Here is a 19974-nt window from a genome sequence, read left to right as displayed (position 1 = left end):
ACCCTTGTCGGTGTCGGAATGGAAATAGGAAAGAATAACTATGGACTTTGTTTCTGGATTTCCTCGCACTCAGAGAAATCATGATGCAATATGGGTAATTTATGATAGGATAAAAAAGAGTGCTCACTTCATAAAAATTAGAATGGATTACTCACTTCATCGTTTAGCCGAGTTGTACATTAATGAGATTGTAAGATTAAATGGGATCCCTATGTCATTGTATCCGACCGAGACCCAAGGTTTACATCTAGATTTTGGGGCATCTTGTAGGAAGCTTTGGAAATTTAGCACTTCGTTCCATCCTCAGAAAGACGGCCAGTCGGAAAGAGTGATACTAATTTTTGAGGATATGTTTCGAGCTTGCATTCTGGAGTTTGAGGGCAGTTGGGACAAACACTTGGATTTGATAGAATTTTCTTACAATAAGAGCTACCAATCAAGTACTGGAATGCTTCCTTATGAAGCCTTATATGGAAGAAAATGTTGAACCCCTCTTTGTTGGAGTGAAATTGGTGAAAGAAAGCTTATTGATCCTGAAATGGTGCAGCAAATCGAGGACAAGGTGAAAGTTATCAAGGATTGTATAAAGATTTCTTTCGATAGAAAAAGTCATACGCCTATCCTAAAAGGCGTGACACTGAATATCAAGTTGGAGATAAAGTATTCTTAAAGGTGTCTCCATGGAAAAAAATCATGAGATTTGGGCAAAAAGTAAAACTTAGACCCCGATTTATTGAACATTATGAGATACGTGAAAGGGTTGACCAAGTTGCATATAAATTGGCTTTACCACCGGAGTTAGACGAGATCCACAATGTATTCCATGTTTCAATGCTCTGAAGATACCGTTCTGATCCATCTCATGTTCTTCCAGTTTAATCTATTGAGGTTAATCCCAATTTGACGTATAAACAAGAACCTATCCTAATTCAAGCTCGGGAAGTAAAGAAACTTAGGATCAAGAGAATACCCTTAGTAAAGGTACTTTGGATAAAACATTTTCGAGAATAAGCAACGCGGGAGAGAGAAGAAGACATGAGAACTCAATACCGCTATTGTTTCGGGACTAGCCTAAGGTAATTTCGAGATAAAATTTCTTTAAGAGGGAGAGAGTTGTAACACCCCTAAGATAATATACAATGATTTACATATCCATACATTACATAAATCTGATTTATTCTCATTTTGGGAACTTGAAATTTTGTGATAATTGAAAACATGCTTAATATAAATTCTTATCGTAATTTAACATATTGTATGGGGGTATTTGCATAATTTTCTGAATATATTTACACATATATTGGAAGAGTGGGTGAAAAGTACATAAAAATGGGTATATATGTATGCTTTTTGGGCAGCCAACTATTTTTAGGGGCATCCCCTTTTGGTGACATGTGTACATGTGATGAGGATCATTTTGTATGTATATATTTTACACCTCCTTTGGTTTATTTCGTTTTCCTGAAGACTAAGAACATTATAACATTAGATAAACACTTGTTATTCAAAATCAAGAGAAAAACTAGTTCCTTTTGGCTGGATTGAACACACACAGTTCATCTTGGTAAGTGATAAAGAATTTCTTTTAATACTGCGTAGTTTTTGGTAGTTTAATCATATCTCGTTCAACATAACATTGTTTCCATTGAGTAAATATGATTTAGAAAGATAATTTGTAGTTATACAACTCTTATTCTTATTAAAAACTCAAAAAAAATTTATGGATTTGAAATATGGGACCCAACATAGGACAAATTCTGTCTAGCTACTGGAATTAGAAATCCTGTCTATTCAACTGTTAATATTTTGATTGTATGTTTTTGGATAAAACGTACTTTGATATTATTATTAATTATTTTCTAGCTTAAAATATGTACCTACATCTTTTATGAAGCATATAAAGTCCATTTTTGCTGTTTCCTATTTCAAAACTAAGTTGCGACATGAAGTACTTTTGTTGGACAGAATCACTGTTTTGGGAGCTGTCGTGTTTGTACAAGTTAGGCTTACTTGTGATGATTATCCTATTTTACTTCGAAATTTTTGAGATATTAGGAATTAAATAAGTTATATAATTGTATTTTTAAAAATGTATATACTCGTGAACAAGTTGAGGACCTTCATACATAGGTTGGTCTACGGTCTGAACTCCTGAAGTCGTGTTGGACTGTTCTTAGCTAAAGCGTTGAAGTTTGTGTATAGACTTCTGTTTGTACTATTTTTACCTCTTGTAATTTTGCATTGTTGTGTCGTTGTCGTTTAAGACGTTAAAGACTCTTGTGTAACTCGCCCACTTGTACAAATTGTTTGATTACTTGGCATTCTTTTTGGGACTTTCTCCTTCTTGTTGCTGTGACTTTGTCACTATTGGCATGCCTCTTGATTCAGATCATTTGCCATCTTGAGTCTGAAATTTTTGTTCGTCTTAAGTGTGGAAGTTGTCCATTTTAAATACGAACTTGAAAGCCATTTTTAATATGGTTCTTGGTTCTCTTTATTATTGGGCATTAAACCTTCTTGATGCAATGTGTGGACCCTTCCTTTTTTCTGATCATGCTTGGTGTGAATACAGGATGTATATATTGGGCGAGTCTTGTTATTAAACCACTTGGAAAATTGTGCTGTGAATTTTATTGACATTTGGAGCTTTAAATATCCAACTTGATAATCCTTGTATATTGTTTACTTGATTTACTGATTATATTTCAATTATGCAACCCTTGACTTGAGAATGATGACTTCGTGACTCTAAGGGAGCCGGATCTATAATTTTTACACCACTAAGCTTTATGCTTAGCGATAGTTGTTTCTATCGTAGGGAATGTTCGAGAGGACGATTGCAGTTGGTCATTGAAGATGGAGATTTTTAAAGCCTTAAAGGAAGATCACACTTGAATATAGGCATAAATATATTTTGTATACACCTTGGACTTTTGCACGATCAATGTGTTGTATAATTACATTAGATTTTGAGGGATGATTTGGTCATGTCCCCATGAGTTGTAATACAAGTATGACTATACGTTTTTATCTTTTTGGGGTGTGTAAACGCAAGTCCCGTAGTACAATAATTCACAATATATTTTGTAAGTTGTGTGATGCATGAACATACTGATTTCTGCTACATGGAAGTTTGTAATACTATTGTTCTTTATCCTTAAATGTGAGGATAATATATGCATGAAATCTTGTAGGTCTTGCTTAACAGACTTTTTGAGGCTTTATCGTTATTAGTTAAAATTTTGTTCCATATAAATTTTGACCTTAATTAAATATTTAAAGCGGGGAAGATGCACATCCTTAACTAATTTATTCGTTATTAACCTAATCCCTCAACTAGATAAAAAATTAGAATACCTTCGTTACTCCCTTCTAAATGTCGCGAGTATTAAATTAGGTTTCTTTTCAAGGTGTAGTATCTCTCGGAAAGGGGCGCATCACAGTCAGCTCCAATCGTGACGATTTTCCAGAAGTATTTCCAGATTATCTTCTCGGAGTTCCTCCTAAGAGATAGACATCGGTATAGATATTCTTCAAGATACCCTTTCTACATCTATTCCGCAATATAGAATGGCACCAAGAGAGTTGAAAGATTTGAATGAACAGTTAAAAGATATGTTAGATAAAGTCTTCATTTGACCAAGTGTCCCACCTTGGGGCGTTTCACTCTTGTTTGTGAGAAAGAAATATGGTTCTCTTCGGATATGTATAGATTATTGTCAATTGAATAAATTTGTCATCAAGAATAAGTATCCTCTCCCAAGAATTGATAATTATTCGATCAACTTCAGGGTGTCACCTATTTCTCTAAGATAGATCTCAAATCTGGCTACCATTAGTTAAGAGTAAGGGAATGTGATATTCTAAGGACAACTTTTAGAACCAGATACGGACATTATGAATTTTTTGTCATGCCCTTTGGGTTGATCAATGCGCTTGCAACATTCATGGATCTTATAAATAGAGTCTTCTAACATTATTTAGATATGTTTGTTATCATCTTCATCGATGACATACTAATATATTCAAAGAATTAAGAAGACCATGCTAGCTATCTCAGAATAGTTGTGCAGACTTTAACGGAAAGAGAGTTGTATGCCAAGTTATCTAAGTGTGATTTTGGATTGAGTCTATGGCATTATTGGATCAAGTATTTTCCGGTTATGGTATTAGAGTCGATACGCAAAAGATTGAGGCTGTACAAAACCACATCTCTTACTGATATTAAGAGTTTCTTGGGTTTGGCTGGCTAAAATATAAGATTTATGGAAGGTTTCTCGTCTATTTCGTCTCCTTTGAAGAAGTTGACTCATAAAACAATCAAGTTTCAATGGTCTGAAGCCAGTGAGAAATGTTTTCATGAATTGAAGAAACGATTGACTTCTACCCTAATTTTGACTTTACCGGAGGGTACTCAAGTTTTATGGTGTATTTTGATGCATCTAGAGTTTTTTTCCAGTTCCGTCCTAATGCAGAATGGCAAGGTAATAGCATATGCCTCCGAACAATTGAAAGTTCACGAGAGGAATTACCCAACCCATGAATTAGAGCTCACTGCTGTAGCCTTGAAAATATGGCCTCACTATTTGATGCTGTTCATGTTGATATATTCAGTGATCACAAGGGCCTAAAATATGTGTTCACTCATAAAGAGCTTAATGTCAGAAAAAGATGGTTAGAATTGCTCAAGGATTATGACATGAGCATTTTTTACCACCCAGGTAAGGGTAATGTAATTGTTAATGCCTTAAGCAAGTTGTTTATGAGTAGTACCGTCCATCTTGAGGAAGATAAGAAGGAACTAGAAAAATATGTGCATAGACTTGGACAATTAGGAGCCCGACTTATCGATTCTACACAAGGAGAATAGTGGTGATGAATGGAGCTGAATCCTTCATAGCATCACAAGTGAAAAAAAAAAAGCAAGACCATGATCCCAATTGCTTGAATTGAAGGCAAATATCCATAAGCTAAGTGTATTAGCTTTTGAACAAGGGGGAGATGGTAATTGAGATATCAAGGTAGATTGTGTTTACCTATGTGGATGGACTTCAAGCGAGGATCATGGAGGAAACCCATAACTCCAGATTTTGCATTCATCCAAGTTACACAAGGATGTACCGCGATTTCAGAGAAGTATATTGGTGGAATTGTATGAACAAGGGTATTTCTACATTTGTTGCCATGTGCCCAAATTGTCGACAAGTTAAAGTAGAGCACCAAAGTCTTGGAGGTTTGGCTAAGAATATACACCTTTTGAAATTGAAGTGGGAGATAATTAATATTGATTTCATCACAGGTTTACCAAGGTTTCACATGCAACATGATTATATAAGGGTGATTATCGATATAATGACAAAGTCAACCCAGTTTTTGTCGTTAAAGACTACCTATTAGGTAGAATATTATGCTATATTGTTTATTCAAAACGTGGTGAAACTTCATGGAGTCCCTATAATTCAATTATTTTGGATAAAGGTTCATAATTTAATGAACAATTCTGGAAATCTTTTCAGATGGTTTGGGTTTAAAGGCGAACTTAAGTACTGCCTTTCATCCTAACACAGATGGGCACCTCAGACAAATGGGCAAGCAGAGCGCACTATTCAGACTTTAGAGGATATGTATAGGGTATGCGTGCTTGATTTCAAAGGTAATTGGGATAATCACGTACTCTAATTTAGTTTTTCTACAAAAACATTTATCACTCCAGCATCCAAATGGCTCCTTATGAAGCTTTTAATGGGAGAAGATGTAGATCTCCTATTGGATGGTATGAAGTTGGTAGGACCAGATCTAGTTCATCAAGATATGGATAAGGTGAAGGTGATTCAAGAGAGGTTTGAGGAAGGCACATATTCGTTAGTTCTACTATACAAATGTTAGGAGAAGAGCAGTGGAGTTTGAAGTAGACAATTGGGTCTACTTGAAGGTTTTACCACTGAAGGGTGTTACAAGGTTTGGTAGGAAGGGGAAGCTTAGTCCCTGGTATTTGTACCTTACAAAATATCCAAGAGAATTTGCAATGTAACTTATGAGTTGGAACAACCACAAAAGTTTCATCCAGTATTTCATCTCTCTATGTTGAAGAATCTCTTGGGTGATCCTTTTAGATCGCCAAGTTCGCAAGCTGAGAACAAAAGGGGTATCATCAATCTTTGTTCTTTGGAGGAACCAATTTGGTGAAGAAGCTACGTGGAAAGCTGAAGAGGAAATGACGAAGAGACATCTGCATCTCTTTTAATCCGAAACAAATGCAGAGCAAGGTACTAATTCTCTTCTTGGTACTCGTTATGTTATGAGTAAGCATGTTGTTGTTATTGCATTTGCTTGATTGGGTGATTGAAGTTGATGTCACTATCCTTAGTATAATAAGAATAACCTGATTCGAGGATGAAGGTTTTCTAGGGGGGAGATATCGTTATATCTCACGACTAGAAAGAACTAGAAGGCAGTTAAAATCAGAAAAAACTTATTTTGGAAAGTATAAGGAAATCTGGAAATATTAGGTAAGTTAAAAAGTGAGATTTCGGTCAAATTCAAATAGACATAACTGCTAGATCAATATGAGTTAGGTGTAGTTTCGGATTATTTTAGAAAGCTCTTGGAATTATTGTTCCAACGTCGTTGAGTTTGTGCTATTTCAAGTTTGTATGAGTTAAATATGTCCTTTGGAAGTTGGGTTGTTGGATTAAGAAAATGTCCGATTCCGGGATTTTAAAGGGTATATTAGTATTTACATTACCCTATTAATTTAATCCATTTTTAGGACTTTAATATGGGTCAAATAAGAACTTTGTCAGTTTTAGAAGTTAAAAATTTAAATGCTAGGTCTAAGGGGAAAGGAGAAAAGAAACAAAGAAGAGAAGGGCAAGATTCACCAAAATCGTTGTTTGTTGATCGTAGTTTCGCCAAGGATTTGCTTCGATCAAGTGTGTGAGTCTTCCACAACGTTGGGTTCGTTCATCCACGTCCCAAACATGTTTAATTTAGTGTGATTTTATACTAAAACTATTGGATTTTGAATATTCTTGAATGTTGTTCTTGAATTGCTTTCGTTCTTGAACATGAGATGAAAGTTAGGAATTTCTTGATTATTTAGGTGTTTTTTATGAATTTTTGGGTTAGATCCTCGTATATATGATGTGTGTACATGAATCTAAAGTGAAAGTGAGAGAAGGAATCGGTTTAAAATTATTTGGGATCATAAAGCGAGTTGAAAAATTTATCATCTCATTTGAGGAGGGCCAGACGCGGCTTTCTCCATTTGCGCTAGAGGGCCTGGTCCGCGCGTCTGCGGTGCTCTAGAATGTGGCCTCTGAAATTGAGGACTGGCGTGGCGTGCCTGAATCGGTGTTTTTCACCTAGTTTTCATAATTCAGTTTGTTTGAGCCTTTCCAAAGTGTTTTCACACTTCCGAATGATTCTTACTACTCTAAATGATATCTAGAATTTTAGAAATCATCCAGAAACATGAATTTCAACCTTCAATCCGTAACATTAAATTCAAGGATAGTTAAGAGCCAAGTCCACAGAGTTCTTAGAGTCTTTTCAAGAAGTTTTATGCACATGCTTTTAACATTAATTTCAAACTTAAATATCTATTTCAGTGAAGAGTAAATATACGGAGAAAAAGTTCATTGAAACTTTCATAAGACTTCTACAAATGTTTTAACTTCGTTATAAAACTTGAGTCAAAGTTCAGCTTACAGTAAAGTGAAGTTTTGTTTTTAAGAAGTATATGGGGACTAAATATTCCCAAAACAGTGTAAACATGTTTTTCACATTTAAAGAAGAATGGAACTGAGATTTCTAAAAAAGCCATTGAGCTAGTTTTTTTAAATAAAGAGGAAACCATGATTTCCAACAGAGCTTTTAAGTTATGTTTGAACAATTATATCAAACCGGAGAAGATTGTGTTTTGAACACATATGAGCTAAGAATATTTTGGTAGTAGTATTGAGCATTGATAAGGAGACACATGTTCATTTTATGTCAAGCCCCCATAAACCATGTAGCCATCATGGACAGAGAAAGAATCATACTTTTTAGATGATTCGTTGGTGATTTTTAGCATACACTAGTGAATCCACTTAGTGAGTTCAGGTCCAATACCGATGGAAAGGTATAGGATGGTCCTTGGCAATGTGAGGTAAAATATTGTACCATTACATAGGCTCATATTGCCAATCGACAGTTAGAGAAACTCCCCCAAAAGTTATTGTATTTTTATATACATCAGTTTATTGTATTTTTACATGCATTCAGAGTTATGTCATATCCTTTTTTTATACAAAGAGCTGACATCATGTCTTTAAACAATATTTTCTTGATATCACATCTCTTTTAAACTTCTTTATAATGAAATGAATTTAGTTAAGTATTTACAAGTTAAGAAGAGCTAGGGTAAGTATTTCTTTTAGAATCTCTTTCAAGACTATGTTTTTTAGTATTCCAACTCGCATTGTCGTACATTCAAAGTACTGATGCCAGTTGTCCGGCATCATAAAACGATGTAGACGTAGGGAACTAGGATCAACATCAAGCGCCCCATTGATCAAACTTGAGCATTCTGAGTCTGTTGTTGAGCCTCCTTGCATCCTGCAGGATTCTTTTATTTTGCTTTCGGTGTTAGTTGTCAGGATATTGTGGGGTATTTATGAACATCCATCTCAGTTGTTTGGAGGCTTCATACACAGTGAAATGTCAGTCCTTTGAGTCTTTTCATTTTCATCTATTATGTTAAAGACTTAGGTTTCCCAGTTTTGGCCAAGTTGAATGTTTTATCTTTGAACATTCTCAGATTATGTTATTCTTCAGTCCAGTTAGATGTTGTTAATCCTTATAAATATGCATATAGCCTTCCAGTAAGTTAAGTAAGCCAGGCTAACGGTCCGCTCGAGGCCAGCAATTGTCTTTGAGCAACGGCTATGCCCAGGTGTAGGCTCAAGACGTGATCAGTGGCAGATCAACGATTTTCATTTAGGAGGTTCAAAAAATAAATGTATAAGCTTGTAAATAAGTATTTCAAAATAGAACCCTTGAAATTATTTTTTGTTATCAAACCACAGTTTTAGCACATTTTAAAAATAAAAACAAAGCTAAAAAATTCTTGAGAAAGAGAACTCTTTTTTAAAAAAAAAAATTAACTGAAACTAAAAAAGGAAAATAAATAGATGTTGTCACCGGGATTCGAACTGGGGGCATGCAACTTAATATTAAGGGGTCTTGTCACCAACCCATCTATTCCTATATGTTATTCATGGGGTTCAAAATATATACATCTAAAGAAATACAGAAAATTTACCTTATATATATCGTTTATTTTTTTGCCGAGGGGGTTCGAGTGAACCCCCTGGACCCAACGTGGTTCCTACCTTGGCCGTGATGATAGAGGCCGAGTTTATAAGTCCTAGTTTTAAAGTATACAGAAAAATTCTATTTCAACCCAACCCCAATAACGGGTTGGGCTTGACTGGCCCCATGGGCTAAGCCCATTTTGACAACTCTAGGCATTAGTATAGCAAATTAAATCAAAATTAACTCCTATAAAATTTATAAATTCAAAAAGCATACTTTCCAAAACCTCTGATAGCTAATTGAGAAGAATTAGTATTACCACTAGTCTACTATTTTTGGTTCTCCCAACTTATGTGATATTATTTGAATTGAAGTTAAACTTTTTACCAATGAATTCTAATAAAGATTTCTTTAAGTTTTTTAAAAAATAAAATTTACATATTTGTCAATTAAGCAAAATAAATTTATGTTTACGTCACAATAATTGATGTATTTAAAAAAATTGCAGTTATGGGAAAACTATTTTTGTAAATGGTAATTAAATCTTTTGTGTGGTTATTAATTAAACCTAATACTATGTTGTACATTATAAAGTGTCTTATTCAATACTACTCTAATACCCCTTAATACAAACAACACATTTTTTGATTAAAAATAAAATTAATACAAGTAAATGTAATCTCAACATAACTAATTTTTATTCATCATATTTTCATATTTGATTATACAAACCACATTGTTATTGATAGAAAATAATAATTTAATTCTACCATAACTCATATCAACATTAAAATTATCGTTTGTATCAACAACGACAATCTCCTCCCTTCTAAATACGCAACTGTCAAGTTCATCTGACAAGGACCAGATATCGTTTGGCTCACAGTGGCAGAAAAATTTATCCCAAATTTGAGCAATATTAATGTCACGCCCCGAGTCTACACCCTGGATGTGGCCGGCACCCAATGACCATACCTGGCCTTGAGCGCACCCTTGACATGACTTACTTAACTCAGCGAAAGACTTAACACATGATATAATCTCAAGAAATAACTTTAAAGAAAGTAATTATCCAAAGTTGCAACCCAAGTCTTAGTCAATTACAAGTTAAAGGAAAGACTAAGAAAAAAAATATCATCTGTCTATTAAGACTCTAATATAAATATGGATGTTGGGATAGGAAACCCAATCATGCTAACAACTGAAGACTAAAGAAATAGCTGAAACTAAAGATGTCTTTCATAATAATGGGAGGCTCACCAACTGACTCTGAGTTGATCATTGGATCAACGGTGCGCCGGATTCTGATCCTAGTTACTTGCAGCTTCATCATAATATGATGCAGGCCAACTGACATCTGTACATTGAATGTACGAGTATACGAGTCACAATGATAATACAACAATTAAGTTTGAAAATGAGTAAGAAGGAATACTTACCTTGGCTTTGTTCAACTCATGAATAACCACTCATTTAAATATAATGCAATTAAAAATTAAATGCAATGTAAAGAGAAGGTGACTGAAAACATGTTGTACACTCTGAACGTACATGTGGATACGAAAAATCTCTGAGATGTATGTAAAAATACAAATAACTGAGGTATATGAAAATACAAATAACTTTTTTGGGAGCCTCTCGAACTGACAATCATCACTTAAGAGTTATACTGATGATACCACGTTACTCGTCCCATGCTGCCTGGTCATCCTAACCTTGTCATAGTATCATCTAAAAAGTATGGCCCTCCTCTACCCATGACGGATACATGATATTCATGGACACTTGAATTAATATGAAACTCATATCCCTAAATCAGTGCTCAATACGAATCCTCATATATATTTATTATTATGTTTAAAAATATATATTGATTCTGTGATTTTAGATTAGTGCTCAAAACTTAGATTTTAGAGCTCTGTTGGAAATCATAGTTTCCCTTCTTGAGTCCTTTTATAAAGTTATTACTTCTGTCTGAAAACTAGCCCAAAGGCTCTTTGCTTATTTAAGTGTAAAACATTTGTAAATCTTAGGGATTACATACTCCCCTTACAAATTTTGAGAACGAGCTCAACTCTTCATTATTTCTTAACTTGTAACATTAGTCTTAAAATAAAGTTAAGAGTGTTTGTTAAAGACTCTTGGAAACTTTCGGCACTCACTTTGACTTGCTTCTTAACCTTTAGACTTGACTCTTAATTTTTTTAACTATGATATTAACTTTCCTTGAATTGGATTATGTATTCAAGGATGATGATCTCATGTTTATTGATGATTCCCTGATGTTTAGATGTACTTTAGAGTGTTGCAATCAACCAACAAATGTGGATACATAGATTTGGAACTAGTACGAACAAATACAAAAAGAATGGGTCTCCAGGTTACCTTGGCGCTCTGAGATACGCAGAGCGCCAGAGCCTGATGGACAGACTCTGGTCTGAGGCGCTTTGGCTGGCGTGGTACGCCAGGTCCTCTCAGAAAGAGCCAGTCTTGAGAAGCTCTTGCAGGCGCGGTGCCCAGGGTCTGTCAGATGGGTTTTCTGACTTTTCTTCTTCGATTTTCAACTCTAAACCTTCTAAGCTTCCATGGACATTTCTCCAAACACTTTGGATCACAAAAATTCTCAATACCCAATAGTTTAGAGTCGTAAAACAGCCCAGAAGCAGGAATCAAAAGAACTAAAGGCATGCTACAACTCCACCAATAAGAATTCAATTATTGTTCATCAAGAATTTCCATGTTCATCATTCAATCTATTCAAAACTCGCTGAATTAAAATATTTTTTTTGTGTGGTTGAGTGAACCCAACACAGAAAGATGTCATACCTTGATACATATCACCACCGACAAATTCCACTCGCGAAACCTTAGCGTTCTTGAAGGATTATTGATCTTTCTCTTCTGTTCTCTTTTCTCCAAAGCCCTAAGCATGTTCAACTTTTATAAAACTGAATTAAGGCTTAGTTTTACCCCTAATAAACCCTTATAATGAATTAGGAAATAGTAGGGTAAAAGGACCATTTTACCCTTACTAAAATCTGGATTGAATTTTTCTTCAATCCAACAACCCAACTTCCAATAAACATATCTCCCTCATACGATATCGAGAATATGCAATATTCACGGCGTTGAAAAGATATCTTCAAGGGATTTCCAAAATTATAAATAACTTACCCTAACTAATCCTGAGCTAGAAGTTATGGCCGTTTGAAAATTACCAAACACTTATTTTTTACACTTCGGAAATTTTCCAGATTTCTCCCATTCTTTTAAAAGTTAAATCTTGTTAGTTTCTTTGTTTAATCCTAGCTATTTCGGTTTACAAGATATTACGATATCTACCCCTTGGGAACATTCGTCCTCGAAAGAGAACTCTTTCACTAAGATAAGAATAATAATATCAAGTTTAACACTACATCAATCCAATCAAGTTACAACATGCTCACTCATATTTTATGAAGTACCAAGAAGAGAACTAGTACCTTGATATGCATTCTCTCTGGATTCAAAGAGATGTGGACATCTTTTCTTCATATCCTCCTCAGCTTCCCAAGTTGCTTCTTCTACAAATTGATTCCTTTTAAGGACATTGACTGATGAAACTTCCTTTCTTCTCAACTTGCGAACTTGACGATCCAAAATTTAAACAAGAATCTCTTCATAGAATAAGCTATCCTTGTTGACATCCAATTTTGGAAATCCACATTAATAAATTAACCATCGAACTTCTTAATTCCCACACAATTTAGAAATATTAGTTTTATAAAATTCAAAATACTTTTCAAATTTATTTTAAATAGTCTTGTCACTTATTTTTTGTAACTTTTTGAATAATATATATGTTTTAGATAATTATGTATTAATTAATATATTTATAAATATTTGTAAAATCCTCTAACAAAGACTTTAACTTTAGTAATTATTTTATTGAATTAGTTGAGTTTAAATTATTGCTAAACATTGAATAATTAGTTTATAATTAAGTTAATTATTTTGTTTCGCTAATATTAAGAAGCTCGTTAATAAGTTTATGTTAATTCTTTTTATTTTATTTTTAGCCGAATTCACTAATTAACTCGAGTTGGCTAAGTTTTTTATTCATTAGCTATAATTACAATTTTGGCCATTTTTCCTTAAGGTCTTCACTCTGTGTAAGACCCATTTTTGGGGGACTTTCATTTCAAACTCCAGCCCACCAAGATGACAAAAAGCCCACAATTCCAATTCAGTAAATAACCCAACCCATAACCATTCAATTACAATACCAATAGACGCTGTAGCTTTTTCTTCTTTGCAGCGAAGAACACACACTCGTAAACCCAGAAAAATCGACCCAGCAGTCATGTGTAACGCAACTCCACCAAAGAGTCGTGTGAACATCTACCTCTCCCTTATCCATTCGTACAAAGAACCAGGTGTCTCGATCTTGCACCTCCTTCGTCCTTTACTCTCAATACAACAACTCAAATAGTTTTCCGGTTGAAGAATAGGACAAGAATGGTACAATTTCCAGCTTTCAACATTTATCCTCTAAACAAATTCGAATTTTGAATTCAAAAATTCCATCCGAATCCTGACCCGTTTCCCCCCTTAATCAACCCTACTTCTTTATCTATTTAAGATGGTTTTTCTCTTTATATTTTGAGGTTAGAGCGAGAGCGACCAGGAAAATATAAGAGATACATAGAGAAAGTTGGAAGAAATAATAGGAATCTGTCAAGCTTTAAAAGACAAAAGACAAACAGAAATTTCGAGCAACACTATTATACAAAAACATTTAGGATAGTTTTATTGGGATCGAGATTCTGGTTTAGTGCTTGATTCTTTTTTTCCCATCTTTTTGTTGGAATTATAGGAATCATATCATGGTGGTGGAAGCTCGTCGTTCTGCTTGTGTTGTCTCCATTTATCTGCATTAAGAAAGGTAATCGTCCTCCTCCTATAGCACCCTCTTCAACCTCCATGTAATTAACTATTGCCGGTTTGTATAAATTGTTTGGACCGGAAATAACCAGGTGTAAATGCAGAAGCTAGCAAAGCAAATCTCAAAAGACCACGAGTAAAAAGACAACGAGAAATATACCAAAAGACACAAAGATTTAACGTGGTTCGGTCAATCGACCTACGTCCACAAAGGAGATGAGCAATCCACTATTAATATGAGAGTACAAAATATAGAGGGAAACAACCTCAATAAATTCACTCGGAATACATGGGAGGTTCACACAAGTGATAACATATCAAGCTTGTGACCCATAAATTCTCCCTCTAACCGAAACTCTCAAAGCCTTTAAGACTACATTGTGAATGCTGGTTAAGTTAGAAGGAACATTCCTCTATTTATAGAATCCTAAACCTTTTCCTACAAGAAAAAGATTGGTCAATCCAAAACCTTTTCCTAAAAGGAAAACCTATTCATGGTAAGAAATTTAGGGCAAATAAAACCCAACATAAATGTCTCAATGTGGTAAGCTCATTTTATGCAATTTCGTGATTTGGCAAGTCAAAGATTTTTGGGTTTTGCACCTAATGTTGAGGTTTTTACTCATATGTTTGATTTCTATCCGATAGTTCTTTTTTAAAAAATAAAAAATAAAAAAAATCTAATGCTCAATGTCTTTTGTTCTGTGCTGCTCCATTTGTGTTTTCTTTATGTATCAAGGATGCTGGGTTTAGATTATTACTGTCTAATATTGATCTGTACATAAGCATGAGTTCTCGAATCAACATATTTGGCCAGCGTATATGGTAAAGTTGCATGTTACTCTAATCTTTTAGTTTTATCTATTTCTCGATTGTCTGTTGTTGTCATTAGATATTAAAATTATAGCCTTAGTTTGGGCCATCTAAAGCACCCGCTAATTGTTCGATGCTTTGGGGTTTAATAATTAATTCTTTCGCATGTGTTTGCTAGTTAAAATCACACTGATTCTCTTATCTTTGCCCAAATTTGAAGACATCTTTCCTGGTTGTTAGCTTGACTATCTATTTCAATTGCCTATGTGGTGTCTTTGCTTAACAATATCCTTCTTTGCATTTTGTATTTATCTATGCATGACATTGTTAGATTTCGTTAAATAGAGTTGGTTAGACTATAACATGTGATGTTTTATTTGCTTAATTATGCGGCATGTTCCTTTTAATACTTTGAGTGTACTGTTCATTAATAGTTAGGTATTCCCTTGAACATGATATGGACACAGGTATATATATACAATTATAGGTGCTGCTGTTTAGTGTTGCAGTTTGTTCATCAATTTTGTCATTTGTTAATTTGACTCACTTGGTTTTTTTTTCTAGAGTCGTATGTCTCTGTCTAATTTGTACCTATTAATGGGATTTAATTTTAATTGAATTCCGTCTTGTTTAAGTCACATGTCAGTTGTTTTATTACTTCATACACTAATTCTTGCAATTTTATTGCACGTGAAATCTGCCCGAGTTCGTCAAGTACTCTTTCCTGCCCTTTGCATTTCGGATGGGCCATAAAGGCCCCAAATCTATTTTATCCGAGTCAGTCAGTTGAAAATGGGCGTACAGATTCCAAAGTTCGAAGAAATAGATGAACAGACCAAGATGTTGATGATTTTGGGCGAAGAAGCCCCAAATTTATTTTTCTAAATTTTGTATTTTGTTGTTTTTGGTCCTAAGCCCTTGTCCCTTTTATTACTTACAAGGTAACTTGCTCACGCTTCGCGCGGTCATAAATAATAATTTAATTGAACATGGAAATAACTTTTTTCTAATATCCATGAATAAAAAATAATGGGAAAATAGATTCTTAAAAAATATTAGCAATATCCCAACATGAATTTAATTATTTGTCATTATTTTATAACTGAAGAACCTCTACTGAACGAATTAATCACGAAATAATAAATCATTTGTTCTTTGATCAATATTAAAAGGAAAATAAAGGAAAATTAGTATATATATACAAAGGCACTCCCTAATAAAAAGAAACATTTAAGTTTCATAGATTATACAATTGTTATATATTTATTAGGAGAAAATTCATAAATATTAACATATTTAAAAAAGAAATTATGCTTGAACATGAAAAGAATTATAAATTTTGAACTTGCATAAATAATTTTTTCAATTGATAAGTGAAAATTTTCATATATATGTAAAAGTAGATAATAAAATAAGGTTATATATAATAGTTTTAAGTTATAGAATTTAATTCAGAATATCGACCCATGATTTCTTGGAACTAAGTACAATAATTATTTTATGCACAATGAATATACCTACTATGCTTAATCTAACCGTAGACAATAACTTTGCAAAAACATAAACAATAGAGTTATAAATATGTACTCAAAAACAACAATTAATATCATAAGCATAAAATTTCGAGTATAAAAAAACACACAACATTGTGTAAAGAAAGAATGAAATAAAACAAAAAATCGAGTCCACTTAATACACAATGTCCCCTTTAAGAAAACTATTCCCCTCCAATACAAGAGGTGTCACATCCGGGTTTACCCCCTAGATGTAACTGGCGTCGTCGTCCTCTTTGAGGACTAAGACTAGCCTCTTAGTTTACATCAACACATTCATATAGTCAAATTTAGAGGAAAAACTTAAAAATTTTATTACTTATATTTGGAGGTTTACATAGACCTCTACATACACCTAATATATTCATATCGAGTATACATAGACACTTCGTATAGGAAGGTCACATAGCCTTCTACATTTATTACACATACATATATATAAGATAGAATATAGTCTCAAAGATTGTCTCATCTCATACCATCTAAACCGTCATAGCAATTTGGGCATAGCCCTACATCAATGTAAAGAAGCCACATATAGGCTTATACAACTCGTACTCAAATGAAAATAAAATGAACATAAGAGTCTTAAAAAAAAACAAAGCAACTTCCTAAACGAGATATTGGCATCACCCTCGGAAAGTGAGGACCTACGCACTTGGATGGTAGAGAATATCAAAGTTTTCTTCAAGTCGTCTCAAATGAGCCTTCAACTACCGAACCTAAAATGTTGGGGGAAAAGGAACAAATGGGGTTAGTACGACACTTGTACTAAGTATGAAACCATATGCACATATATTTATAAAACATGATAAGAAAAGGACATTTCCATAAATATGCATTTTTACTTTTAAAACCTATATGCATATTAAACAATACCATACCAAACAATATTTCACATTTATTGAGTCATAGGCATGGTCCTCACAATACCACAACATAAATTCTAGTCCAATCAAACTTCCCACTATACAAGTAGATACATATTCAATTCACTCTACATCAAAGTCATATTAAACAATAAGCATGAATAAGAGTACATTTCATTATAACAAAGCAAGAAACTTACCCATGAACCTCTATCAGGTCAACAAGTGCAATGACTAAGCAAAACCCCATAACCTTAATCAAGTAACCCAACAAGAATCACTACACCATTTTAGGCCTACGACCACACTTATTCTGGACTACACTTGTAAAGTGTTGCCTAAAGTAGTTTTGGGAACGCTTTTAAAGCGTAGCCAAAATTTTTAACTTTTAGCTACAATAATTTTGGCAACACTTCAAAAGTGTACTCTTTAATAATATAAGATACACTTTATAAGTGTTGTTAAAATATGATATAATTTGCAACACCTATTTAAATATATGACCACACTTCTAAAAAATGTCCTATTTTTATAATTGAAAAAACAACACTTTATAAGTGTTGCCTTAAAAATTTTCACTAAAATATTATATTCCCTCCAATATTTTTAACACTCCCTCCCATTTTTATTGGCCAAAAAAATTAAAAGTTAATAAAACATTTTGACTTCACTTTCCTCTTTCAGCTTTCCTTTCACGTTTCTCTTTTCAGCAGAAGAATTGGCTGAAGAACTAAAGGTTCCGATACAAGCTGAAGAACTAAAGGTTCGAGGTGAAGAGAGGTGAAGATAGCTGAAGAAGTAGATCTCTTTTCTGATACAAGCTGAAGAGTCGATGAACTGAGCTGAAGAGTTGAACGATTCCTTGAAGAGTAAGAACGATTCCTTGAAGAGTAAGAACGATTCTGTTTTCCAAAACTTATTTGATTTTTAGCTAAAGTGTTTGATTTTTAGCTGAAGTGGTAGTTCTAAAATAGTCTTATTGTTAGCTGAAGTGTTTGATTTTTTGTTTTGTGTATAGAAGAAATGAATACTGTTGGGTTGTCGACATGATGATGAACTGAAGCTAATTAGTCTCTCCGTCACACTTTTCTCTCAAGTATCTCACTGAAGAACACGATTTCAAAGAGATTTTGTTGGATTTGGGTTTATCAGGTAAGAAATTTCATTTTGAAATTCTAAATTTTAACTTTAGGGTTTTTATATTCTTGTGTTTTTATGCAATTTTTGGGAGTGTGACTTGTATTTTAGTTTCATCAGTTGATTTTTGGAGTGTAGCTCCTAAACATTTCGATTTTCCTTTGCTTTTCATGTTAATTTCTGCAGATGCTTAAGAATTTCCTTGTTCTAATTCTAATTGCTGGTGCTTTTGCTTGTTCATGTTTAAGATCTTTCTTGCTATAATGTTTTTTTTAATCTGTTCACTGCTTTTTTTGTTGTGCTCTCCTTAATCTTTGTTTGTTCATTTGTTAATCACAATGATTTTGTCTTGTCTCTGTTTGCTGGAACAATTTTCTTGTTTTTGACTGTATGTCTTGAAGAGTGAAGAAGTCGTTTGTTGTTTCTCTAGTGCATTTTAAAGTATAGATAGTAACTTAAGTTCAATATTCCGAAATGTTTTGGGATCACCTTGTAGTATGAAGTTGTTAGAATCATTTCATAGTATTTGATGACTACATTTGTATGGACTTTTTCGTTCAGCCTAGCTAATGCAGTTGTTTTGGCCAAAAGCACAAAAGCGACCCTCTTACTAGCATGAGTTGGCTGCCTATTTACTTCAAATGTTCTTGTCTTTAAGTCGGTGTTTAATCAACTTAAAGATGATATTCTCTATCTTTTCTTATGTGGTTTTCAATGTATTTGTCGCTAATGCCAATATTGAGATAATTTCAGTTTAAAGTTCATGTTTAGTTTTGTGAGATTTTTATCCTTGTGCGGACAGTGGTTGAGCATGCTATTTTTGAATTTGCATCTTCATTTACTTGCCCTCGTAATTTTGTGAATGACTAATATTGATACCTCGTGTCAAGTGAGAAGTCAGTACCTTTCTGTTGGTATTTCCCAAATAATGATAACCCATTTAGGTGATTAAATTTCCTCTAGTTTTCATTTATTTTGTACAAGTTTCCTTAGTTGTAGTCCTTGTTTTATATTTTGAATCGTCTCTATTGTTTGCTTCTTTTGCATATCAATTCGTCAATAAAATGAAAGTCAGTTGGAATCGCCTGTATTGTTTGCTTAAAATCTCAGATGCTAACTTCCTTCTGTTACTAAACAGCGACTTATTTTCCCAGCATTGGCAGAATCAACTTATGAATGTATTTTTTCTCTTTTTTTGTTTTTGGCTTGTTGCTTCTCTTTTGTTGTTTATTTGGTTGGTGATAGTTGAGGTATTTTATTTCTTACTTAAGGCTTTTCTCTCTCTTTCTCTCTTCTGGAACCTCTCGACTGTATTTTCCTCGATTTTTTCTAGTTGTTCTTTATTCAAATCATCCTTTATTTTGTTTGTTGATGTATTT

Source organism: Solanum pennellii, chromosome 5, assembly GCF_001406875.1.
Source record: "Solanum pennellii chromosome 5, SPENNV200".
Lineage (NCBI taxonomy): Eukaryota > Viridiplantae > Streptophyta > Magnoliopsida > Solanales > Solanaceae > Solanum > Solanum pennellii.
Note: the sequence above shows the minus strand (reverse complement) of the source record.